The following is a 27500-nucleotide window of genomic DNA, read 5'->3' as shown; positions in this document are numbered from 1 at the left end:
TACTCCAGTCGAATCTTGGCTAAGAAATACCCAACTCTTTCTTAATCCAAAGACGACAAAATTAGTACGGTTTCATCCCAAAAATACCTCCCCTCTCACTGTTCATTTCAACATCCTTGCACCTGACAACACGGTCATAGAAATAGTGCAGGAAACCAAACTTCTAGGTGTTGTCATTGACAAACTTTCATTTGACCCCCATATATAGCAAAATATAAAGGAAACTCATCAAAAACTGGGACTCTTATAGAAACAAACATTTCTTTACTGCAGCAACCAAAATCACCATTGCAAAAACATTTTTACTTCCCTCCTTTCTTTACAGTGCCCCTATCTTAACTAACTTACAAAATTCTACCCTAAGTTAAGTTGGAACAGTGCTACAACAAAGTTGCAAAGTTTGCCACCAACTCTAAATATCACCCCCCCCCCCCCCGTAAACCACTTCTAGAATTAAACTGGCGTGAACTCCCCAACCAACTTGCCTTTATTCTTCAGCTATCCACCTTGCACAACCTTATTTTCAAGCTTACTGCCTCCCCTGCACTAGTGAATCTAGTCACACCTTACACACCAAATCAATCCCTACGATCAGAAAACAAAAATCTCTTAGCTATCTCAAAACCCACAAGAAAACCTGGTCACTCTCTGTATTCATACTCTGTCTCTATACTTCGGAATCCACTACCTCTGGCTACCAGGTCTATATGCCTGGACTAACCCATTTCAAAGCCTCTTTAAAAAAATCATCTCAAAAAATATAAGGCTCTGCTCCTGCATAAAGCCTGCCTAATGCTAAGGTCGTCTTCTTCTGTCACATTTCAATCCCTCACAGACTGCAATATCCTAAGGGTCTTCTAACTCCTTCTCTACTTCTATTATCAGATCCTTAAGCTACTGCTCAGGCTTTACTGCCTCTATTCTTCTCAACTCTCTCTCACTGTCTATCTGCATCACTAACTTTCTGACTGCCATTTTCCTAACTGAAACTAACATTCTATTTTGCATGTACTATAAAAGTCAATGTCACACACTGCACTACCTACATACTATTTTGTTGGACACTATCTACATCATGTATGGTGAGAGTGGCTATTATTGTCTGTAATGTTTTAAATGTATAGAATTGTCGAGATGTGTAGTAAAATACTGCAACATCTTGTAACAGTTTGTTCTTTCAACTTATTTTTTGTATAGTATTTCAAATGGAATTTTTATTGTATTGGATTATACTATATTTGTATTGTACTGTATGAGAAGCTTTTCTCCCCGGGCCTCTGCTGAGAACGGGTTCTGCAGACCTAGTCAGACCACCCCGGCAAACAAATGTCAAATAAATTAAAAAAAAAATATATATATATATATATATATATATATATATATATATATATATATATACACACACACACACACACACACACACACATATACATACATACACACACACACACAAAATCAAGCTAGTTAAATAGCCTTTGTCCCACAGCACAGTGCAAATAGTGCACAAACCATGTCATTTTTAGTATAATGTATTTTTTTAAATTGCAAAGTTTAAAGACTCACGTTATACAGACTATCAGAGTACTTGGCTGACAGCAACATTAGCCCTGAAGGTATGCCACTACTTTACGAATGATCTTCAGAAAAACTATCGCAAATATATATACATTATCTCTCACAACATAATGAAAGGCCTCAATGCAACAACTGTAGCATCCAAGCAGAAACACCACCTAACTTCCTTATGACAGCAAGCAATTCTAAAAGCATATAAATTGCAGTGCTGCATGAGATAAAATTACAGATAAAACTAAATTCAACTAGCACAGTGGTCTGGTTTCACTGGGATGTGCACAACAGTGTTGAAACGTGAGTAAAAGGTAAAATAAACATCAGTTCATCTTGAGAAGCTCTCCAGGTCAGCTAATGCATGTCAGCGTTTACATACTGAGCAATGCATTCATATCTCATCCAAGCACATCTGATGTTTATATAATCTATCAAGTAATGCACAGCAAGGCTGTACAACCTCTGGCCTCTTCTAGGGTGTAGCTACTTGGAGGAAGTTAGAGAAAACAGCATACAAAGTAAAGTTCTATGTAAATAAGCATGGTAACTTCAGCATTACTGCCCTATGCTTATGATGACCACAACCACATTCAAAAACAATTGAGAACAGATGGTCACTTGGATGAAATAAGAACTGAACATCCAAGTCAGGACAATCAAGACACTACTTTTGCCCAGACATGCAGTGTCACAAACTGAAAACAAATCTTTGGGGTGATGAGGAAAAAACACCTAAACTGATGGTGGTGGAGGGTCCTGCCTCTCCACAAAACATGACTTTTCTAACCCTATAAAATACAGTTTGCACATGTTTTCATTCACCATGGCTTTCAATTACTTGTCCTCCAAAGAATCTTCTCCCAGCCCTGACAGCATCATGGTCATACAACATCATGTGTTGCACATAAAACTGAACAGCAGCAAATAATCAAGTATCATAAACAAGTTTTATGCACAATCTGAATTAAGCTACAGTACACTTATGCAGCATGCTGGGATTTAATAAAATATGTTGCCTAACATTCACTTTGGTGCATTTAGAATAACTTAAAAAAATGTAATACCATGGATCTCATTACATGATGTCACAAACTCAAGAAAATAAAATCCAAAGAGTGTGTGGGTATTTCTGCCTACTTAAAGCACTGCTATGGTCTTTCACTATGTAAAAAAGACATGCAAAAAAAGGCATATTAAAAAATTCTGTGACCTAATCTTAAGCCTGCAAGAGGACAAACATGATAGAAGCATAGACACAACAAATTATACTAAATTAAAAATATATATGCTTCACAAACAGTTGGCCTATAAGTAGAATGCTCTTAGCAGAGCTAAACTGTTGAAATTTCCACTTCTGGAATCCCAGATGGGCACAGCTCTATTCCTCTAACTCCTGCTCACTGGTGGTGATGGTGGCTGAATCTAACAGACATTAGAATACATTATATCATCTGCATGCTAACAGGGTCAGCTTAAAGGCTGTGATACAAGGAGAAAAAAAAAAGTTATGTACTCACCATAATGTTTCATCTGTATTGCCTACTTTCATTCCTCCTCATTTGATGGTTTCGGATCAGATACTCAATTCAGACTAGTCTGCTTCTACCAGATCATTGGATCCAAGGACTCCCAAACTCCTCCCTTTATCCATAATGCTCTGCCAACCTAATATCTCTCAGATAAAATCTGCTGCCCTTAGATATAAAGGGACCACATCTTAAAGAAGTTAATAAAGAGACAATAATAAAAAGGAGTTAGAGATCAAGCAAGGAAGAAAGGTGCACGACAGAACTCTTAGCTCTTTCCAGAAGCAAAGGATGGGGCAGGTGGGCGGAAGTTGAGGAAAAATGAATATGGACAACACAGATGGAATGTTATGGTGTATACATAACCATTCCTTCCTCAACTGATGGGACAGAGTCATATTCCAGAGTACTGCAGAGCCAATGGCTGTTCTGTTCCTGGAGATCAAATCCAATTTGTAATGAGCAATAAAGGTACAAGAATTAGTCCAAGCTGCAGCTGTACAAATGTCATCTAAGGAATCCCTTGAACAGAAGGCTGAAGAAACTGCCACAGACCTCATGGAATGAGCGCTAGGAGGCTTGGGCAAGGATAAACATTTTTTACCATAAACAAAGAAGATACATTCAGTTAACCATTCAGCCAGTGTAACTTTGGATAACTGTTTGCCCAATCTGTTAGCAGAATATGAAAGAAACAGCTGTGCATCCAAAAGGTGTAACATATACTCTCCCTTATTTGAAAAGTTAGGAAAGCAAACTGGTAGACTAATGGCTTGGTTTACATTGTACTCAGAAGTTACCTTGGGCAGAAAGGAGGGATTTGTTTGCAAGGATAACCAAGTAAGGCTGCTTACACGATAAAGCTTGGAGTTCGGACACTTGTCTAGCTGATGTAACAGCAACCAGAAAAATGTTTTTCCAGAACAAAAATGTAAGTTCTGCTTTGGCTGAAGGTTTAAAGGGAAGTTATTTCAAGACCTGAATCATTATAGTTAAATCCCAAGGAGAAGCAGGATCCTTTTACAGGGGTCCAAGTGAAATGTCTCCCTTCAGAAAGCTTCTTCTAAACTGTGTGAAGCATAAGGCAAAGTTATTCTCTCCCAGGTGGAAATTAGAAATAGCAACCAAATTAATTTTAATAGAAAAACTAGCATGTTCATTGAAAATATAAGCTAAATATTCAAGGACAGATGGCACTAGTGCAGAAAAAGGGTCCAGGTCCTCACTAAGGGCACAGAAAAAATGAATGTCTTCCATTTACTTTTGTAAATCCTCCTAAAAGGCTTTTTGAAAAGAAAACAAGATATGCACCAGGGAAGTAAGCCAGGACCTCTTAACTATCAATGGAATTGGAGAAACCATTCGGTCAGTTTGAGGCCTGCTAAGTCCGGATGAGTCATACCTGTCAGGTCAGACAGGAGGACTGGAGTGGGATCCAGAATCCAGGGTGGATGCAGAAGATGAGGCCAGAGGAAGGTGAACCAGACATGACAAGGCCAGAATGGCCCAATGAGAATAACTGTGCTCTTCCACTGGAATGCTTTCTGTAGAAACTGTGAATGAAAGGGAAAGGTAGGTAAACAAAGAAGACTGGAGGGCCAAATCATGGACTACAACATCTCTCAGCGACTCCCCCACTGGGGGGGATCAAGGCAAAAAACATGCAGCACTTGCTGACAGGAGAAGCAAAAAGGTTGCAACATTGCTGGCCCTATCAACGGAAAATTCTCTCCACCACCTTGACATTGAGAGACCACTCGTGAGGCATCAAGAAAGGACCTGCTTAGTCTGTCTGCAATAATTTTATATTTTCCCAGAATGTGCATTGCTATCAGAAAGCAATCAGAAGAGATCACCCATACCAACAATCTCACTGCTTCTCAGCAAAGAGGGTAAGATCTGGTTCCCCCACTTGGTGACGTACCAGACCACTAACTTATTGTTCCATCTGAATGGCAACTGTGCCAGATCGGAGAACATCTTTAAAGGCCAGCATTCATCTCCAGGACATTGATGAGCATCTTGGCCTCCTCTGAGGGCTACGTAACTTGGACTGTCCTTCCCAAGTAGTGCCCCTATCCACCCCAGCTGAAAGGAGTTCATGGTTACCATGGCTGTGGGCAGGGGAAGAACAGACAAACTGCACAGAGCTGGGTTGAATAAATCCACCAAAGAAGATATCTTTTGCATGGTTGTGTAATCTTGACTGTAGCATTCAACAAATGTAGAAGAATGAACCACTGGACTGAAAGTGTCCACTTAAGAATTCACATGTGGAATCTGGCCAGAGGAATAATGAAAGTGATAGCCGCTGCCACTGAACCCAGGGTTTGCAAGATTAACTGGGTCAGTAGAGAACTTTGAATTACTTTTTTGATTTGAGTCCTCAGTTTCTGTATTCGTGTTGAGGGAAGAGAGGCTATCTAACTGACTGAGTCCAGATGAGCAACTAAGAATTCCAGACAATGCAGAGGTATGACTTGCTGTAACTGACTGTCATTCCTAGATGGAGACACAACTGAAGGAAGTAGTCCCTTGCCTACAGAGTAGATGCCTGGTTGGAGTAGTTAGTAGCCAGTCAACTAGGTATGGAAACACTCAGAATCCCAGCAGTCACAAGTGAGCTGCTATCACTGCCATGCATTTTGTAAACACCCTGGGTGCTGTGGTGAGACAAAAGGGCAGTGCTCTGAACTGGTAATGACTGGCTCTCAGCTGGAACTGCAGATATCTTCTGGACTGCCTGTTCATTTTGATGTGATAGTATGCACTCTGAAGATCTACAGAGCACATCCACTCATCCTTTCACAGCAGAGGCAGAATGGACTCAACTATGACCACTCGAAACCTTGAATATTGCAAAAACTGATTTAATTTGCTGAGATCCAGAACTGGGCTCAAGTCCCCTGTCTTTTTTGGCACCAAGAAGAAACCTGAATAGGTCCTGGATCTTCTCTGGTCTGGGGGGGGGTCCATCTGGATAACTCTTTTTACAGCAGCTCTTCTATTTCTAATGCTGCTGCTTCTCTCTGATTGGATGGACCATCATGGAACATCAAGGATTATTTTCATTCTTGTAGGGGCAATTTGGAAAAATGCTATGGTACAACAACTGGATACAAATCTCTGCATCCAGGCATCTTTTGTTATAGACAGCCAGGCTCTTTGGTGGAGAGATAAATCCCCCTGACTGCTTTCAGAGGTAGCAGTCAGGCGTCTTTTCAGAAGTGCTGGTAGGTCTTCTCTGTGGAGGAGCCCTTGAAGTCCTGGTTTTACAGGCCACCTCTGCTGCAGGACAGTGTCTTCAGTTTTTCTCCCCTCTGCTCCTGGGGGAACTATCTCCATATGAGACGTGAAAAGGACCCTGGGTTTTATGAAACCACATTTTTCTATCTCTCCATTGATTCATAGGGAAAGGTCTTTGATGAGTAGAAAAATGTATGACCATGGCAGACAGGATCTTTCCCACTTGCTCACATCTGGACAGCATGTTCTTTATCTTGGGGCCAAATAAGGAAGAGCAATCAAAGGAAGCAGTGATGAACTAAGACTTAAAAAGGATTCTGCAAAAATCACACAGTTGCATCCACGCATGTCTGCTAATGGCTATGCCTGAACCTACTTGCCCATGAGGTACCTTCTGCTGCATGGGTGATCAGCATCATGGATGTATTAGAAATCAACTGCAAGGTGGACAGTTGCAAGGAGACTATTTTGGTTCTCAGCAGGCATGGACCCAGAAAGAGATTCGGAAATTTCTTTAGGCAAACCTCTTTGCAATTTTGTGAAATGTGCCAGGTAATACAAGGATCGCTGAAGTGTACACGTGCTTACCAAATCTGTCCAAAGCCCTGGACTCCCTGTTAGGGGGGGAAGACAGAATAGCAGTGTTTCATAAGTTCTTTTTTGGTGACTGCCACCATAACCACAGCATCATGCTCCAGCATGCACTGTCCTTGGAAGGAGTTAAAATTTTGTCAGAATGTCTGGGGATCGGTTCCACAGTATCCAATTCCTTCCACGCCTGGTGAAAACCAAGCTCTATGAGACTGTCAGCCAGGGGAGTCACCCATAAAGTAACCAGGCCAGACCTGAAAGCCTCTAGGAATGCCAATTCCTACTGTGAAGGGGTATTGGAAAATCAACCACCTTTCTGTTTTAAAAGCTCTAGAATGTCTCTAAATGAGACATCTTCTGGTGAAGACCTCGGGTACTCCTCCCCTTCATCAAAATCAGTGTTCTCAGAGATTCCTGACAGAAATCTAGGGGTCTCCTTTTACACATTCTCTTCCGAGGGACCTCATCAATGGGGTTGTCTGGATAAGTATGAGAAGACCTGAAGATGTCCTAAAAGACCAACTGAATACTGGAACCGGCTGGCTGTCTCAGTGGAATGGATGAAAGAGGCTCAGAGCTGTGAACCGAAGGAGGAATAGTTGCTGATCCAAGAAGGGCAAGGATGTCCTATCTCTAGATAAAGAGAAGGCCGTCTTCACAACCTCAAAGGCACAGCATCTGCAGGGAAACCCAAGTCAATGGTAAAGGAGCCATTAATTTGTGAACAGTCAGTTCCTGGAACCCTACAAGCTCTCCACCTGCGGAAAGAGTCAGACCCAAGCTGTCTATTTCTGAATCCTTGAAAGTCAGACACAGCTCACATAAGTTTTGGAGTCAAACCTAGCCCACCCCCACCCCCTGATCCAGCACTGATGCTTCAGCTCCAAGTGTCCTCTGGCTGGAAAGGGCTCAGGGCTGGGCACCTCAGGAAAGTTACCGGACTAGGAAGAACAGAGTCTTCAAATCCAGTGAGGTCACACTCCCAGGGGTCTTGGATCCAAGGGCTCCAGAACAGTGGGTCAGATCAGAGAAGGAGAGACCAATGGGGAAGTAGACAAAGGTCAGCTCATGGATCCTGTGGGAGTCGGAGCCAAAGTACCACAATCTGCATCTGAGCTTTGAGAAATTGCATCATCCTATCCACATCAGCCTTGAATAAACGTCTGGAAGGCCTGAGAGAAGATGTGGAGGATAAAGGTCTTGAATGTCTGGGGGGGGGGGGGGGTCCCCACCAGGAAAGGTGAAGGGAGCCAAGAAGTCACTTGATCCGGTAGGAGAAGAGGTGTTTGGATCCAGGGTGATTTAGATTTAACACACAAATGGTCCACAAGGGCCAAACTGATGACCAAAAAAAAAAAAAATTCCAAACTGTAAAATCGGTCACTCCACTTTATTTGTAAAACAACACTATGGCTTCATCAGAGTAGTTTGAAGTAATTGTAAACTGTTTTAAGTAGTGTTCAATGCATCACAGGCTACCAGTCAAAAACATTTGTACACTTGTCATACATACGTCATTTCCTTAAATACGCTAAAACTTATACATCACATAAAAATGTTTGAAAAACCTTAAAATTGTTAACAATTCTTTTGTAAGCTTTGTTATAAATCTTCTTCTTTCGGCTTTTCCCGGTTAGGGGTCACCATAGCAGATCACCTGTCCGCTCATGCTTGGCAGTGGAGCTTTACAGTACTGAGTTGCCAGCCCAGTGCCCAACCTTCCACAGAAGGCGCACACACACTCATGCCTAGGGCCAATTTAGAGTGTCCAATCCACCTACAACATGTCTTTGGGATGTGGGAGGAAACCGGAGCACCCGGAGGAAACCCACGCAACCACAGGGAGGACATGCAGACTCCGCACAGAAGGCACCACAGCCGAGGATTGAACCGGAGAACCTCTTGCTGTGAGGCGACAACACTAACCGTTGCACCAACGCGGCCGCCCAAGCTTTGTTATAAATCTAATAGCTAAAAACAGCATTTGTTACAACAAGAAGGGAAAACTTTTAACCATCTTATTGTCCCATAACCAGGAATCACAACAAGAATCGTACGCTGAGTGAACTCATCACTTTTGCCCTTTGTTTTAGTATTGGCATCAAAGAAATACCATCATTTAAACCTGGTGGACACACTGTGTTGAGCCTCAACTGCCACTTAAATTCTTTGGCATCAACTTCCAGTTTATCACCCCCCCCCCTTCTTTCATTTGGGCAGACCCTGTCAATAACAAAGAAAATTAATTTTTTAAAATTGGTGCATTTGGTGCTGTGCAAGTAAAGGCCATTTTGCAGATTCCTATTTTTCATTGCCCTCATGTGCTCTGCTATCCTTTCTCAAAGTCTACGTATGGTTTTACCCGTGTAAAAGCCATAGCAGGTTGTGCAGGTTGCTATTTATACTAGCATCATGGTGTTACAAGTGCATCTTCCAGGACAAGCTAGGGCATAATCATAATTCTGCAGACAAACATATGGTCCATAATTTATAAATCTGCAATATCTGCATGCGCCCCACTTGTACATTATAGAATTATGATGCTTTCTGTGACTATTGTAACCTAATATGTTTTTAATATTCTTCCCCTTACTATACACAACTCTGGGCTTGTTTCCCAATTTTCCTTTTGTGTTCGGGTCTAAACAACTGTCCCAACTTTTGTTAACAGGGGAAACAAACTGGGGGGCCAAGTTATATCTCAGAATAAGAACATCAGATGTTTTTGATGTTCTTTCTGGATGTGTCAACCCGTTGCTTGCACTCAAAATAGGAATAAAGGAAGCTTCCCTTTGCTTCAACACCTCCTTTCTGGTACTCCGTAGCAAATTAAGTGGGTATCCTCTTTCTAAAAGCATACCAATCAACTTGTACATCTCATTCTTAAAGGTTTCATTATCACTAACTGGGATACTCTCACCATCTGTTCTTTTACACTACTCTTCCTCTGGTGTAACGGGTGATACTTTTAAAATGTAACAAAGAATTTGACTACGTTTCTTTCCTGTAGATGTTACTATTTAGGCCTTCAGTTGTTTTATTCAAGTGTATATGTAAAAAATCTATCTCACAGGTGTGCCAGGAACTAGTAAACCTAAGGAAAGGGGTTGCACTGTTCAAGTACTTAAAGTCAATGGCTTCAGTTTCATTTCCCTTCCACAGGATGAGTACATCATCCAAGAACCAACCTTTTAGTAGAACGTATGAACATTGTACTTACAATTTCCTAAGTTTTGAAGAACTATTTCACCAGAAGACCGGTGTGGCGGTGGGGGCAAAATGTGGCCCAGTTTTCGCAAATTTTGTTCTCCTCCACTGGGAAGAGCAGTAAGTGTTCCCTTTGGAATTTATGACTAAAATTAAATTATACAACAGTTTCTTGGATAATGAAACCTCTAATTTCCCCTTTAATTTAGAAAGGGGATACCCACTTAATTTGCTACTGAATACCAGAAAGGAGATTATGAAGAAAAGGGAAACTTCCTTTATTCCTATTTTGAGAGCAAGCAATGGGTGGACGCATTCAGAAAGATCATCAAAAACATTGTATTCTTATTCTGAGATATAACTTGGCCCCCCATTTGGTTTCTGCTGTTAACAAAAGTTGGAACAGTTGAGACCCGAACACAAAAGGAAAACTGGGAAACAAGCCCAGAGTTGTGTATAGTAGGGGGAAGAATATTAAAAACATCTTAAAAGGTTACAATAGTCACTGAAAGCATCATAATTCTTTAATGTACAAGTGTGGTGCATGCAGATATTGCAGATTTATAAATGATGGACCATATGTTTGGATGCAGAATTATGATTATGCCCTAGCTTGTCCTGGAAGATGCAATTGTAACACCACGATGCTAGCATAACATAGCAACCTGCACAGCCTGCTATGGCTTTTACATGGGTAAAACCATATGCAGACTTTGAGAAAGGATAGCAGAGCACATGAGGGCAATTAAAAATAGGAATTTGCATAATGCCCTTTACTTGCACAGCACCAAATGCACCAATTTTAAAAATTGCATTTAATTTGTTATTAACAGGGTCTACTCGAATGAAAGAGGGTGATGACAAACTGGAAGTTGATGCCAAAGAATTTAAGTGGCAACTGAGGCTCAATTAAATGCTTCCACCCGGTTTAAATTATAGTATTTCTTTGATGTCAATACTAAAACAAAGGGCAAAAGTGATGTAACTGGAGTTCACTCAGCATATGATTATTATTGTGATTCCTGGTTATGGGACAATAAGATGGTTAAAAGTTTTCCCTTCTTGTTGTAACAAGTGCTGTTTTTAGCTATTAAATTTAGAACATAGCTTGCAGAAGAATAGACAATTTTAAGGTTTTTCCAACATTTTTATGTGCTGAACAAGTTATGGCATATTTAAGGAAATGTATGTATGACAAGTGTACAAATGCTTTTAGACTGGTAGTCTGTGATGTACTGATTATTATGTAAAACAATTTACAATTACTTCAGACTACTCTGATGAAGCCAGAGTGTTATTTGGTGAAAGCGTTCAGTAGTTTGGTCTTTTATTTTACAAAGTAGCGTGACCAATTTCACAGTTTGGAATTTTTTTTATTTTTATTTTTTTACATGTTACTAGTGATTTAGATTTAAAACCAGTCAGATCCAATTTTTCACACATCTTAGTTGCTGGCAATGTGGATGTGCGATCCGGTGACCTCCTGTGAAAGTCTTTATCTTTGGGAGTAGAGTCAGGCTGTCCCTTGTCCAATTTCTTAGCAAGGTTTGAGCCTCAGCTATGGAAGCAGAAGACAGAAGCCCCTTCAACACCACATTGTTTCTACAGTCAGTGAGGGCTGTGGAATTGAACCCTGAGAAAACAGCAGTCCTCATCTAAATGAGAGGGTCCTAAACATTATGCGCATTCCCTGTAGGCATCCGAGTTTGGGATTTTATGCCCACAGGTGATGCATTTTTTTAAAACCGGTAAGCTTGTTAGCCATACTCATCTAAGCTAAGTCCACAGTCAAAAGAAATTATGAAAAAGAGGAACCAACTTAAAGCTACTTTTTTGTTGTTGTTTAAAAGGTAGAAAGCTGGAAAAAAGATCAATCAACAACTGTAGTGTAAGGAATACTTAAAAGTAAGAAAAAAATTTAAATAACAACGTACCAACAATGGTACTGTGGAGAAGTACAGACAAAAACGGTAGCTGCTAAAAGAAGAAAACAGCTAGAGAACCACGCAAAAAAGCAAGGGAAGTAGGAGAAAATGAAATTAAGGTAGGGATAGTTTTTTTTTTCCTTTTTTTTTAATAAAGTAAACTCATATGACTATTTTTGAGACAATTCCCAAAGCTCAAGGGCTTCAGGATTCGCGCTTCTGAAGCTGAATGGAGTCAAATGAGATATGGGGTATGTTAGGCTGGTAGGGCACTGTGGGTAAAGAGAAGAGCTTCAATGTTTTAGATCAGAGGATCTGGTAGAAGTGGCCAAGTTGGAGCAATCTCTGATCCAAACCCATCAGCTGAGGAATAAATGAAAAGGACATCAACAGATTCAAAGTTATGGGACAAGAAGATATTTGGATGTATGAATAAAAGACAGTAAAGGACTTGGATATTCATATGCTAATGCAATGAATAACGTAAAAAGGCATGAAACTGCAAGGATTAGAATTCCAATTGAGGGTACAGACCCTTTAGCTTTATGTCTTCCCTCAGATGTTACATCTATGACAGTTATTTTACTGGCTTTCAGAGGATGGATTCTTAAAAAAATAAGTTGAAACAGGAAATGAGTAATTTCCTAAAGGAAGGGCAAGGACCAAAGATAATACAAGAAGAGGTAACAATGCTGAAGGAGATGAGGGAACCAGGGGGTGCCTGATGTAAGGAATATATGAGGGAGTCCAAACTATACTAATTATGAGATGTCAAGAGGTTCTTCACAGAGATGAGTGGAAAATGATGATCAGGCAAAAAAGTCTAGTTTACAAGCAGACACTAATTTTATGGAAGTAAATAATGGGGGGGCAGTAATGGTAAAAGCTTAGAAAATCCTATTTTTGAAGCAATCCAGATAACATATAAATAACGGTTTACCATGGAGGGGGTTTAAAGGATGGGTGGAAGTAGCAAAATCCTACTGGAGAGTTATATGAAGGATGCTAATGGACAGTCTTCTGGTACTGATGGCCAAAAGCAGGCAAAACATATAGGAATTAAATCATACAAAACAGGAAAGTCATAGAATGGGAAAAGGTGTAGGCTACTTGGAACGTGAAAAGCAAACAGTGGCACTGCAGTATCATAGCAAGTTAGGGAAATAATTTTAAGTGGTATAAAAAGTTTAAGTCAGATGTTCTAGAACTACCCAAGCGGATGGTAAGCTTCAAAAAAGAAAGTCTCAGAGGGTGTGGGGTCTAGATTATACAAAGCACTAGAAGCCCTTAAGGTAGACCAAATGAACGTAGGAAAGATTGAGTGGACTAAGTATAATAGGGAAGAAATGGATGGAAGTTGTAGAAAGGGTGAGATATGCAACTGTTCCCACATATTTACAATATCTGGTTGGAAGTGCTAATTAAAATATGCTCACATTCCTAACAGGCAAGATAAAATGTCTTGTTGATATAGTTAAAGAATGGCTGCAGGTGTTTAGTGACACAATCAAAAGATATGAGACACATTTTGGGGATGTTTACACCTACAATTCAGGATACGGTTGCAACAATAAGTAGATGTAGTGTTTGAGAGACTAAAAGAAGTAACCAAGGTGGTCTACTTCCTGGGATATGAAGGTACATTTACTTACTTATTTAAACTTGTTAACTACTGTACAGCACTGATATATTGACCAATTTTAAACTCAGTCCAGAATGCTATTTACAGTGACAACACTGCACCTGAAGTCAAAAAGATCACACACTATCCAGAAATTCCAGCATTCAGAAGAAGCTTATCCACGAGGTACAGAAAATATAACTATAAAACATAGTATAACATATGACTGACAGTCATACATAAAGTTGCGAGAGAAATTATCATTTTGTGAACTCACTCCCTTTCAACTATTTAAACATATTGGCCATCCCTGCTGTATTCCATAGTACCAGAATACAAAAGTGACCATCCCCTTTCAATCTATCTTGCCGTTTTAAAAATAGTGACTCTCTACTAAAACTTACCTTTTAGACAGGTAAAACTTAGGTTACCTACTTTCACATCTAACTCCTCTAGTGCACAGTGCACTGTTTAAGATAAACCATTTTTTCATCTTACCATTAAGCATCTATTGCAAGACCACCACTTATTGCAGAGCCCACATTCTGCCTCTCAGTAGTCATCTTGGGATTAGTGCTTCTGTTTTCTCCTGGTGAGAGGAGTGCAGTTACATTATTTCCTGGAGATTGCTGATCACCAGAAAGCTTAATAACTGCTTTATAGGTGGCAGCTTAGACTCTGTTGCTTATATTCTGACCCTGGTGAGCAGAGTGCATTGATTCCTGACTCTTTCTTGTTGGAGTGTGAGTGTCTGTGCTTAACATACCTGATTGGTCTGGCTGCTATTCAAAGCATCTACCAGAAGAAGGCTACAAAAGCCTGCAGACCCTTGCATCATCTGGGACAAGACTGTGGACAACCAAACAGGCCGTGACCTGCTTCCCTTCTTGGGATTGGTGCTAAAACTAGCCAGTTATTTTTAGTTTCAGCACTCAAAACTGTTTCCTTGTCCTCAGCACTTGCTCAGAACTCGTTGTAAGCACAAAACAAACTACAAATTACTACAGCACTCAACTTTCCTCACTTGTCAAGAGGAAAACAGTTCTTAGTACTTAAATAAATAAGCACCTATCCAGGCATGTCCATGGATCAGGTCCCGGTGTTTTCTCCTGTCCACCTGATGAATTTGGGCATCTTGAAGCAATGTAGCAATTGCCTCATGTACACTGACAAGCCTCTCCTCCTACCACCCAACATTACAACCTGTGAGAGATGCACTTGTATAGCCAAACTGGAAGCCAAGCTCTCTCCAGCCAAGACTGGACTAGACAGTCACGAGGGGAAGGTTAACACCTGCACCACACCACACTTAACACATAGTCCTTCAAAACCCACACATAGAAACCCAAAGCACAAACCCATATTCACAGAGGCTCTCAATAAAAATTTGCCCAAACAACAGAGACCTCCCACGCTGAAACACAGACAACCACCACCCCCCAAACACTACCCAAATAACACATGGCCTACAAAATCAGTGTGCCAATCAACCTCAGCCCATAAAGCAAAACAACGTACCCAACACACTAGTCATAGGTGACTCTATAGTCAGGCACACGGATGTCCCACTCACCAGGCTAAACAAGGAGAAAGTTACTTGTCAGCTGCCTGTCGGGTGCCAGGATCCTCCACATAAAACACACACTCAGGTCACTCCACAACAAATACAAATACGACTCTGTCATTGTCCATGTTGGTGTGAATGACCTGAGATGTACCCCCCTGGACTACATGGAGAGAGAGAGACATGGAGGAGCTCTCGGATCTTGCAGCCCAGGCAGGTATGACCCTAGCCCTGAGTAGCATCTTGCCATCGCCCAAAATGATACCACAGTACAAGGACAAAATGACTGACTTCAGCAATTGGCTAAGCTTCTGGTGTCATTCTAAGGGGATCCAGTATCTGTCTGCCTGGGACAACATGGTCGACAGACCACGATGGTTTGCCAGAGATGGCCTGCACCTGCCACCCCTGGGATTCCGGATACTGGCTAAGGCTCTTGCCATTCCTGTAGTGCCTTTTTTAGGCAAAGTTCAAAGGACAAAACCACCACCGTAACAAGTACAAGCATGCAAAATCTGAAGGTAATGATACTCAATGCTAGAAGTCTAAACCTGAAAATGCACACTCTCGAGGCACTCCAAAAAATGGAGAACATGGATATCTGTGCCGTAACTGAGACCTGGTTCAAGGCTCCACAGTGCACCCCTGCAATACCAGGCTACAACTCTTACCACACTTTTCAGCCACCAAACCAGGATCGAAACACTAAAGGTGGAGGAGTGTCCATATTCACCATGGTTATTCACACCACCAGGCTAGATGCCCAACACAATGCATCTGAAATTATCCAGGTGCAACTAACACTAGGTAAGATCCCCCACCATGCCCCAAGATTCTCACTACACCTTTCTAAACATACTGGAGAATATTAAGATACAACCAAACACCCTAATACTGGGTGATTTCAACTACCCTGCCATTAACTGGGAAAACTACTTATGTACCAACACCTTTGCCCAACGGCTCTTGGAATTCATAAATTCCAACGCCCTAGAGCAACTAATCCATAGTCCCACCAGGAGCTCCAATATCCTAGACCTGGTAATTACCAACATGGGAAATCAATGCTCCATACCTATGGTTACCCCCTCGTTGGTCAGGTCAGACCATAAGCTAATCACCCTTAACATCCACATTCCACCCCCACTACCCAGTAAGGAAACCTCCATGAAAAACTTCTCCAAAGCCAACTTCATGCTACTCAAGGCAGAAGTGACAAACCTCATGACACCCATGCAGACAGGAACTGAAAGTTCGACTGCCGAGTCCTACACTAAGGCACTGTACGAGCACATCCACTCATGCATGAATCGTGCCATCCCAAACAGAACCAAGATGCTCTCCTCCAAAAAAAGGAAGCCAATCTGGTGGTCCCCTGCCATAAAAAAGCCCTATACTCCTACAAAATAGCTAAATACTGGAACACTCTCCCCTCTAGCATAACCATTACATCCACAAACTCCCACTTCAAATCAATACTCAAAGCACATCTTAGAAAAACCTGGATCTGCCCATGTATCACCTAACTACCCACCTTTTATCCACTGGCACTCCTCTCCATGTTTCTGTAACGTAGCCATTTTTCTGTCATGCAAACCGGATTAAAAGATGTATGGCCTTTATTAATAATTAATTATACTACTGTTTGCTCATTGTATTATATAAAGTGTAATGTGTAGCTGTTAGCAAGAATTGTATTCTTTTCACTTATTGGTAAACTCTGGAGTTTTTCTCCCCGGGCCTCCACTGAAAATGGACCTGTTCCAGTTGGACTATCCCGGTTAACAAATGTAAAATAAATAAAAATAAAATACAACAAAAGGAAGAAACTGTTGCAGAAAAGAGGAAAACCCCACGATGCAAAAAATTCCCTTACCAGCTCCAAAGCTAGTTACGAAAATAAAATTGCCAAAGATTCCAAAGACAACCACAAGGCATTCTATAACTATGTCAAGAATATAAATGGCAATGCTCAGATCTGCTCTGAGCTACAACAGAATGGCATTAAATATACTGATCCCAAGGATATTGCCAATATCCTAGCAGATCGATTCAGTGCCAACTTCACCCCCCTCTCACCCCCCTAAATGGCCCATCTCAATACCGGAAGACTGCCAAATTCCGGTAATAATGGCCACACAAGTAAAAAACGCACTCTCCAAAGCTAAGAATACAACATCCATGGGACCAGATGACATCCCGGGCTGTGTACTACGTGAACTACAAAATGAACTGGCACCTCACCTAAATGTCATGGTTAATCATACCTTCACCTCAGGCTTCATGCCCAGTGAGTGGCACACAGCTACAGTTATCCCACTTCACAAGGGGGGATCCACCTTGGATCTCGGGAACTACCGCCCCATCAGTCTGACGAGCCTGATCTGCAAGGCCATGGAATGTATTATCATGCAACTTATAAACAAAGACATTGGCAACCTTCAAACCCTGGACCCCACCCAGTTTGGGTTCATGAAGGGGCGATCCTGTCTCCTGAACCTGACTGACTTCTTCGAATCAGTCTCCAGAGCTGTGGATGAGGCTAAGGCAGTCCACACAGCCTATTTGGACCTCGCCAGACACCATCCCCCACTCTGGAATCATAGATAAACTTACTAAGCTGGGCATTAATCCCTACGTCACTCGATGGGTTGCCAACTGGCTTACTGACAGAACACACTGTAAAATTAGCTGACTACAAATCCAGCTCCAGAGAAGTGGAGTGCCTCAGGGTTCAGTCCTGGAACTGCTCTTGTTTGGCATCTACTTCTCTGAAGTACAGGCCAACACTAAGGGACTCTGGCTAACAAAGTTCGAAGGTGACTGCAAACTGGGAGCCATTATTGAAACACCAAATGATGTGGATACTCTACAAAAGGGCCTTACAGAAACAGATGCTTGGTGCCAGAGCCATGGGCTCAAGCCAAGAAATGTACAGTTATCCCCTTTGGGAAAAAAACATGTACCTGTGAAATACAACATAGGTGGCAGTACACTAAACACCGAAAGTGTGATAAGAGACTTAGGGACACAGGTGGACAGTGGTCTCACCTTCAATAACCACATCGCCACAAAAGTTAGGAAATCCTTCTATGTGGCACACCTCATCACTAAGGGCTTTTCATCCAGGAAAAAAGGAGGTCATTGTCCCACTGTACTCACTCCTCATTAGACCCATTACAGAACACAACGCCCCATTTGGTATGTACCTCTCAAGACATCTGCAACAACTGGAAAGGCCGCAGAAATACCTCACTAAAAGAATCACAGGCCTAAAGCAGATGCCCTATGCTGACCGCCTTAAAAAACTCCAGCTATACTCTGTTACAAATCGTCTACTCAAGAGGCAATCTCTGCTTAACATACAAGGCCATGTCAAACCCAGAGCTGTTGGACATGGCTACACTTAAAGAAAACCCAATCCCTCAGAGCCAAACACTCCAGGGATCTAAACCTTGTCATCACAATAAACAAAACATGCTGGAGGGATATGTACCTGACCCAGAGACTCCCCAGACTCTGGAATAGACTGCCCATACATGTCAAGCAGAGCACTTCCTTGGCCCTCTTCAAATGGAACCTTGACGATTGGATGGGAGAAAGGAAATTCACCCCAGGGATTACGTCAGTCGCCATGCTAGACAGGGGACCAGGGAAGTAAATAGTGTGGGACGAAATAGCCAGGGAATCGTTATGGCTAGGCTTGTATAGGCCCTACGGCTGATAGCCTAGTACCAACCTATGAACTCCAGCACTACTCCGTCGCATATCGCCTACTCAGAGGCAATCTCTAACATACAAAGCTATGTCAAACCCAGAGCTGTTGGACATGTTACACTTAAAGAAATCACAATATCTCTGTACCATACGCTCTAAGGACCTAAACCTTGTCACCACAATAAACAGAACATGCTGGAGGGATAGATTCCTGTCCCAGAGACTTCCCATACTCTGGAACAAACTACCCACTCATGTCAAGCAAAGCTCCTAGTTGGCCCTCTAAGAAAAATCTTGACGACTAGATGGGAAATGGAAAATTCACCCCGGGGATCACTTCTGCAGCACTGATCGACAGAGGCACAGGAAAATAATTTTCTTGGGTGGCGAAAGCCAGGGAACCTTCTATAGGCCCCAGGGCTGATAGCCTAGTATCTACCTATGACAGTTCTAGTTGGATAATGGAAATTTAACAGGTTTCCAGTAAGTAAAATTAGAGTGAGTTACAACAGGCAGCTAGAGGATATTATCAGTGCTAGTTAATTGATAAGCCCTGTTCTGCAGCACTTTTAGGTGTTTTGTTTGGACAGAAATTGCTTGGAGTGAGGTTGAATTTTGATGTAGGTGGTAGTCTCTGATTTACAGTGGGAGGGATTGCCAGAGTTTGGCTGTAAGTACTGAAAAACTGATGTCTGAGCAGTGGAGCTTTGCTGAAGGTGCCTGAAGTGAGATGACTGAGATAAGTGGGGGTAGAGGCAAGCATGGTGGTGGAAGGGGAGCATTTTGACCAGGTTGTCTGCAGAAGAGAAAGCCTAGTAGTATAGTCAGTCTGGCTGTGAAGGGGAACATCGGAACCTTTGGTAAGTGTGGATACAATGATAATCCTAGTGGGTGGAGCTAGCTATGAAGTAATAGATTCTGTTGGAAAAAGTGTGTATGAGCTGTGGTGTTACTGTTGAAGGCAGGAGCAAAAACAGATAGAACCACATTCTGGCTGCACAATTAACATTCTTTTACCTATGGTAGCGCTGGCATTTAGAGGGAGGAATTAAGAAAGCTTCTGTGCCCAGACAATGAGGCAGTTGATTTTAGTTCTAAGTTTGCGGATGTGCAGATGAAAGTTAAGTGACTAAATCAACCACATGACAAGGTAATTGAAATGGGATGTGGCCCTGATGGAATTACTGGATTGGTCTTTTATGAGGAGGATGCTGGTTCAGTTAGGAAGATTTTTGTTGTTCCCAAAGTTCTCAGGGTTGAGCGTGAGGTTCTTTTTTTATTTGTAAACCAGTTAAGTTTTAGTGGGTCACGCAGAAGCTCACATTCTATAGTTCTGAAACTGGAGCTTGACTTATAACCATGTAGTTGGCAAAAATAATGAGTTGCAACTGCGGGAAGTTGAGCAGTAGGTTGTTAACAAATGTGGAGAATAGGAGTGGAGCAAGTACCGAGTCTTGTGGTACATCACAGTGAGCTGTGCTTATATGTAAGGGAGGTAGGAACCAATTTCAACTCTGAAGGATCTAACTCATTGTTTGGCATGTAAGCTGACTCTTATGTCAAGCAGGTGTGAGCATGACATGGCTGATTATCAAAAGTGACAAAAGTTTGGGTTAGGTTAATAAAAAATGGCTCCTGTAAAAAAAAAAAAAAAAAAATGCCTCTATCCATGTTGATAAGGATATCAATCATAGTCCAGAGTGCTGTCATGTTACTTGACCAGAAGCCATGATGTTTAATGGAGAGCAGATGATATTTTTGTAGGTAGGCAGTAAACTGGTTGTATACTAACTTTAAAAGCATTTTGGCAAGTGTGGAGAGCACTAACATTGGATGGTAGTGGTTAGCAGATTTAAGTGTTGGGATATTTTTTGGAACTGGCGGGGCAGATCATGAGCAATGCATTTTAGCTGATGCAAAGATAGTCTGAAAATATGTTTATAACCAAGAAAGTGGAACATTATTGAAACCCCTACAATTCAGGCAATGGTGAAACTGCAGATGGATGTGGTGGAAGCAGAACAGAAAACTAGCACATGAGAGATATGGAAAGCTTATTTGGTCATGAGGAAGGCTTAGCTAAAGTACCAAGAAAGAAACTGGAAATAAGAACAAAAAGGGAACAAAGTGATGGAAGGAATCTAAGACCTATTAATAGATCTGGGTTATGAAAAAAGCAGTACTCTGACAGAAGGTTGTCTACTGGGTAACAGTTATATAGTCAGATCTATATATCATCATAGAATGAAAGTGAGTTCAGGGACATAACTATTTTCTAAATTACTTTATGAAAAAACTTCTGGAATGTTTTGGAAATCGTTTAGTTATGGATGTAGTTATATTTGTATTGGAATGCTAAACTGTGCGTTATAGATGTATTTTGAAAAAAAAATGAAAACAGAATAAAAAGATCACTTAATTCATAAAAAGGTGAACTTGAAAACCAGTGGCATTAAAAGAAGAAAGGGTGGGTCACTAAATTCAGTTCTGAAATCCAAATTACAAGGGAAGGGGGTCTTCAAAGATCAACAAGGATGCAGAACCCATCTTAGAAGCTGCTTCTTTAGTCAGTGCTGGGTAAAGTCTTGCCTAACACAATATCAAAATAGGTAGAAAAGGCTAACATATGCCACATAACAGAAGAATACATCACACCAAAACCATTATGCTGCCAGAGATCAATCACACACACCTGCATGCTCATCAACTGGGATGGTACAGAATACCTCTCTGTCTATAAGAAAAAACCTCTTCCACTAGTCAGAGTACATCACTCATATGGAAGGTTTCCTAAAAGTGTCAATGAACTCTTAAAACCCCAACAGGGAGGTTTAACTGCAGCAAAGTGTCTACATAACAGTTGCCAGGATCTGAGATGGTGATGGATATCACACCAGCCATGGGTAACTTTCCTTGGCTTGAAATAGGAAGGTATCCCCAACATCAAAGATGTGCAAGAATCATTCTTGACCACCAAGGGGCAAAAGGAACTAGCCTTTGCTTCTACTTGAATTTTGTAACTAGGATGGAATCTGAAGAAATGGTAAAAAAGCATGCAAAAAAAATCTGCCTTTCTTTAAAGATAAACACATCGATAACTAAATCCATTCAGCCATAATGGATTGACAAAAAGAGGCCAAGTCATATGCCTAAGGGGCTAAATGTCTGGATGAAGCCTGCCTGATCACTGATATGTAAATTTTCTCCAGCAAGGGCAGTAGTGGTAGTAACAGTGAGAATAAGATCTGCCGAGACCAGTAAAGTCTTAAGAAAATGATTTTTTGCTTTGTGTAGATTAGCTTTCTAGACAAATAGCAGCAGCAGCAGAAAAACAAAATGGTAAATGAGTCAAGAGGGCACTTTTGGACTAGGATATCCATGGGAATCCACATGAAGTGGGGGGGGGGGTGAGAGAAGATTAACCACTGCACTTGGCAAACAGGTTATTGCTAGGCTTACCAGCCAGTAGAATAATTGCAGAGACATTTAACTGAGAAATCACATTTTGATCATTAAGAAACCATGACTCAGTCTGTCCACTAGATAAATGTCCTCTCTTGAAAGTGGATGGACTTGAATGGCCAAATTATATACCATCATAGCTTATTGGCTAAGTAATAGCATGCTCCTGCCCCCTGTTAGCTGAAAAAACAAACTACTGTCATGTTAACTGAGTAGATGAAAATATCATCCTGAAGGAGGGAGTCCTGGAAGTAGAAGTGTAAGATAATCAGCACTAATTTCTAACAGCTGATCAGAATGTTCGATTCAAACAATGCCCAAACACCTTGACATGTCCACCAAGGTAATAACCCACTCTAGAGCAAACACGGTCACAGAGATAGAGATTATGGGTATAGGTAGCTGAAAGAGTTTTACTGCATCAAGACTGATGTTCTCCAACTATCACTTATGATGACACATTTAGAAATTCTGAAATGATGTGAACAAAGGGTCTGAAATCTGAAGCCAATGGAAACTGGCTGACCTGCAAAGCTCTCTCAAGTAGAGCCTGGTGTGGGGCACCAGTGGAATGGATGCTGCCATTAGTTCTACAGTTTCCGGGCAAAGCTAACTGGAAACTTTCCTGGAAGTATAAGAATGGAGAATTTGGTCTGAAGAGACCGTACATGATCCACTGGTAAACACAGCAAGCAATGAAAAGCGACAAGACTGCAACTTGAACTTACAGTTATAAACTAGCAGATGGCATTCAAACAGAGCTAGCGCTGGAATGGAGAAAGGAGGTTTTACCAACAGGTATATCAGGTAGTAAAAGTAAAAAAATATAGCAAGGGGGTACTGGGGTTTACTGAAAGAAACTGACACAGGAACCAAGGTATTGGGAGCATATAACTGGATAGGGAAGGGTAGGAAAGTGGGATGAAGCTATGCAAACATTTGGACTGCAGGTTAGAAATTGCATTCCCGATCAAGGATCGATAACTGAGTAGAGACAAAGAGAAAGGGATAGGGGAGTGCTAAGTGAAAGACTAGCTCCTGTAGAGCATTTATTTTAGTACAGAACAGAGGCTGTTTTTTTTAAAAAAAAAAAAAAGAAAAAGGGCAATAAGTAGGGCGTATAAAATACTACATAACAATATGAATCAATCAGCAGAGGTTAAATATCGGGAAAAGAAAACAGAAATGTGACTTATAAAGGAACAATGGGAAGTAACTTGGAATGTTCCCAAGTACACAACAGCCAAAAGGTTTAAGATTGTTGCATGCACGTGTTTGCATGGGTACATTTATACCCCAAGGAGAATTCAGATATTGTTTCTTCATTGGGTAAATAGCAAATGGAGGTGTGAAGGGAAGAGAGAGGTAATTAAGAGCATTTTTTATAGAATGCAACAAGATGACAGATTTAAAAAATTCCCTACAGAGCTCTGACAGCAATATAGTGGGAACAAATGGTTTTAACTACAGAATTATGCTGATAAAAGCTATAAGATCTGAACTGCCTAGACAAAGTAAGGCCTTAACAGGCTTAATGTTCTTCTTCTTCTTTCAGCTTTTCCCGGTTAGGGGTCGCCACAGCGGATCACCTGTCCGCTCATGATTGGCAGTGGAGTTTTACATTGTCAAGTTGCCAGCCCGGCGCCCAACCTTCCACAGAAGGCACACACACACATACACTTGCACCTAGGGCCAATTTAGAGTGTCCAATCCACCTGCAGCATGTCTTTGGGATGGGGGAGGAAACCCACACGACCACAGGGAGGACATGCAGACTCCGCACAGAAGGCACCCCAGCCGAGGATCAAACCAGAGAACCTCTTGCTGTGAGGCGACATTGCTAACCACTGCACCACCGTGGCCGCCCTAACAGGCTTAATGTTATTGACTGTCAAAAAAAGCAATTGCTAGAAAATGGAAATCAAAATCTATTTCCAACATCAAGTTTTGGATACTGTAGAAAAGATAAAAGAACTAGAGGTGGGATTTTTAGAAAATGGAAAACAAACATTTTGTAGAAATAATGGAGAGTTCCCACTTTTTAATTGATCATTCACACAACAAACCACTCATCGCTTGCATCCTCTATATTTACCAACATATTCTCTGTATATACTCTACTATGTTCACTCTGTCTATAGAAACATTTTTCACCACAACTAGACCTATACTTTATTCTAACACTGACTTATGCTAAATTCACTAAGTTGTACTGTAACATGTACTATATGTCTCTTGCTTTGAACAATGTCCTCTAAATGATGGATCTAACTTGCTATTGATAATATTTTGACGTTTTGAATTGTAATTTGTCTTGTTACTGTAACTGTATCATGGAGCTCATCTCCCCGGGCCTCCACTGAAAATGGGCCTTTCAAAGCTCAGTAGACTTCCCTGGTCATCAAACAATAATAAATAAAGAAACAATAAATAAAACAATATATGCAGAATAATGTTCAGAAAGAGGAGTGAGGTTTAAGGTTAGGTGGGAATTAAGCAATGTATATAATGTTTGACTGAATAAAAATTCTTAGAAAAGATACAAGTATACAGCACGATATTAATAGGAAATGTTATTACAGTTAGGTTTTTTTTTATTTCAATTGATGCTTGTAGATTCATTTTACAATTTGAGATTTACTAAAGAGGTTCGAAAATGTCCATTTTTCCTACTAAGTGCAGTACTTTAGGCAGATACGGGTTGAAAATGTAATCTACTGGTTAAACTGTAAAATTACTGCAGCAGACCATGCATTAAATAAAAATAAAATAAGAACTCCTCCACAAATTACTATTTCCAAAGCTTCCACGCTGTATCTGCTTCAGCAAGCTTTCTGCAGCATTTTGCATAATGTCATTCACTCTTTCTCCCAAGCCTTCTACCCATTTCCTTCAGAACAATATGCAGGGGCAGAACTCTACATATGCATGCACCATTCAGGTGTCTGATGCAATTTTCACCAAAATATGGCAAAGCAGAAGGAGACAGAAGGCTCCCTTAAATGTCCTTCCCACTTAACACCTACCACAGAACACAAGCTAGAGTTAAGAGAAAGCATCAAAAAGCCACAGTTACTGAAACAGTGGCTTGGCTCCCCGAATTTCTTAAGTAAATTTGAACTGTCTTAGCATGCAGACTGGTAATGCGCATTGTCAGGATGGTGGCAACCACTAGGTCAAAGACCTTAAGAAATTTTCACACAGAGATGACACAAACTTAAAAGACTAACCACTCACATTTCAAACATTTTCAAGCACAGGGAAATACTGAATGTGTCCTTTACTTCCCTAGAATATGTTTTGCAGAAAGGGTACAAGATCCAACTTCCCCAGTACGCTGACAATGTTACAAAACCATGGAGGGAATCATCAAGACAAGGTAACTAAAGTGGTGATCAAAAAGGTATGGTTAAATATAAAGTGTGCCCTGATTTACTTAAATCCCTCCCGCTATCCTTAATCTTCTGTGCTAACCTCAACTCTAGGCCTAAACCTAACTCCAAACCTAACCATAACGCTAAATATAAGATTATCCTTAACCCTAACACTAAACAGATGGCTTGGTTTCAGAGTTTTTAGCATTAGGGTGTTTTTCCAGGCAGTATTGGCATTTATTCTACAGTATTTTGTAGTCCTACTACAGTTGTTGTAGTTTGTCTTTCGGCTTTTTCCCGGTAAGGGGTCGCCATAGCAGAACTCCGGTCCGCTTATGATTGGCAGTAGATTTTTACGAAACGCCGAGGTGCCAGCACGACATCCTACTACAGTACTCCATTCAATTAATTTTGATTGAACAGATTAGGAGACAGTAGGGAGCACCACTAACAGAAATGAGTACAATGAAACTACTCATACCATTAAAGTTTAAGATTTTATAAAACCTTATAAAACCCTTATTCAGAACTTAAAATTATTTACCTTATAAAAAATGTCTTTACATTACTAAAATGTCTACTTCAAAGAGAAAACAGCAGCATTCCAGGCAAAGTAAAAACAAATCACAAAACTAAAAAATCACCCCATCGATAAGGAACCATACTGTTTTATTGGGTGCTTACTTTAGAATAAAAATCAATTACCTGACAAAGCGTAAATACACTCAATAGTTAAAAATCAATTAAATCAAAGTAGTAATCATCATACCAGTTAAAGTCTCTTGTTCTACCAATGTCTGTCTGCTGTACAGAATGGATAGCAAAAAGTACTGAGGGAGAGGAAGAGGAGGAACAGCAGTCAATCTCATGTAAATTCAGAAGTAAAGAAACAGAGAAAAGTGCAGTGGAGGAAAAAAATGAACCAGGGGTGGATGAACATTATAGCCCGGTATGGATTCTGACATATACAATTAAGGAATGCACAGATAACAGCTGGAGATAAAGAAAGTAGTATTTATCTATGCAGCACGCAATTGGAAAGGTGTTAACAAATGTCAATAAATAAATAAATAAATGAACATAAAGAAATTATGCGACAGAAACAAAGTATTGTTATTGGGCAGACAAAGTACCAGGATTTGAAAAATAAAGGATAGAATTTAGATTACTCTGAATGAGTTGAGATACTGTGTGTGTGTGTGTGTGTGTGTGTGTGTGTGTGTGTGTGTGTGTGTGTGTGTGTGTGTGTGCGCGCGCTTACATGTGAATGTGGACAAGTATGCATGTATGTGTGTATATATACAGAGAGACATATCGCCACACAGACACAACTATGAAGTACTGTAGCAGGCAGTAAGAGATTAATCAAAAACTTGGTAGTGCTTTCATCCATATTTATTCAGTAATAAACACTACAAATTCTAGGGATATTATTTTTTGTTTTGGCTGTGTATAATTACATACATTATACACAGGGTGGGTACTGACAAATCTAGGAGTCTATTAAAGTGTGCATATCTTTATCATGTTTACAAGTAACTGCACAAACAATCGCAAAGTACCAAATACTAGCATAGGCAGTCAAAGACAATACACAACTCACTGCAAAATCAAAGGACGACATTTTTCATGTAACAGACTGTCTACTGCTGTCTTCTCTAGTAAGGCAAGCCTTCTGCACTCCCAAAAGGAGGTGCA

At 40.8% G+C, this 27500-nt stretch overlaps 1 protein-coding gene across 1 annotated transcript in view; it reads right to left on the bottom strand.

Moving 5' to 3' along the window:
- The window catches only part of HELZ (helicase with zinc finger), a 3197037-nt gene that overhangs the window by 1779700 nt on the left and 1389837 nt on the right, over positions 1 to 27500 (bottom strand). The window lies entirely within an intron of this gene.

The sequence above is a fragment of the Protopterus annectens genome, chromosome 10.part0, assembly GCF_019279795.1.
Source record: "Protopterus annectens isolate FY-2018-M chromosome 10.part0, PAN1.0, whole genome shotgun sequence".
Classification (NCBI taxonomy): Eukaryota; Metazoa; Chordata; order Ceratodontiformes; family Protopteridae; genus Protopterus; species Protopterus annectens.
The sequence above is the reverse complement of the archived record's forward strand: the minus strand, read 5'-3'. Positions and strand labels throughout refer to the sequence as shown.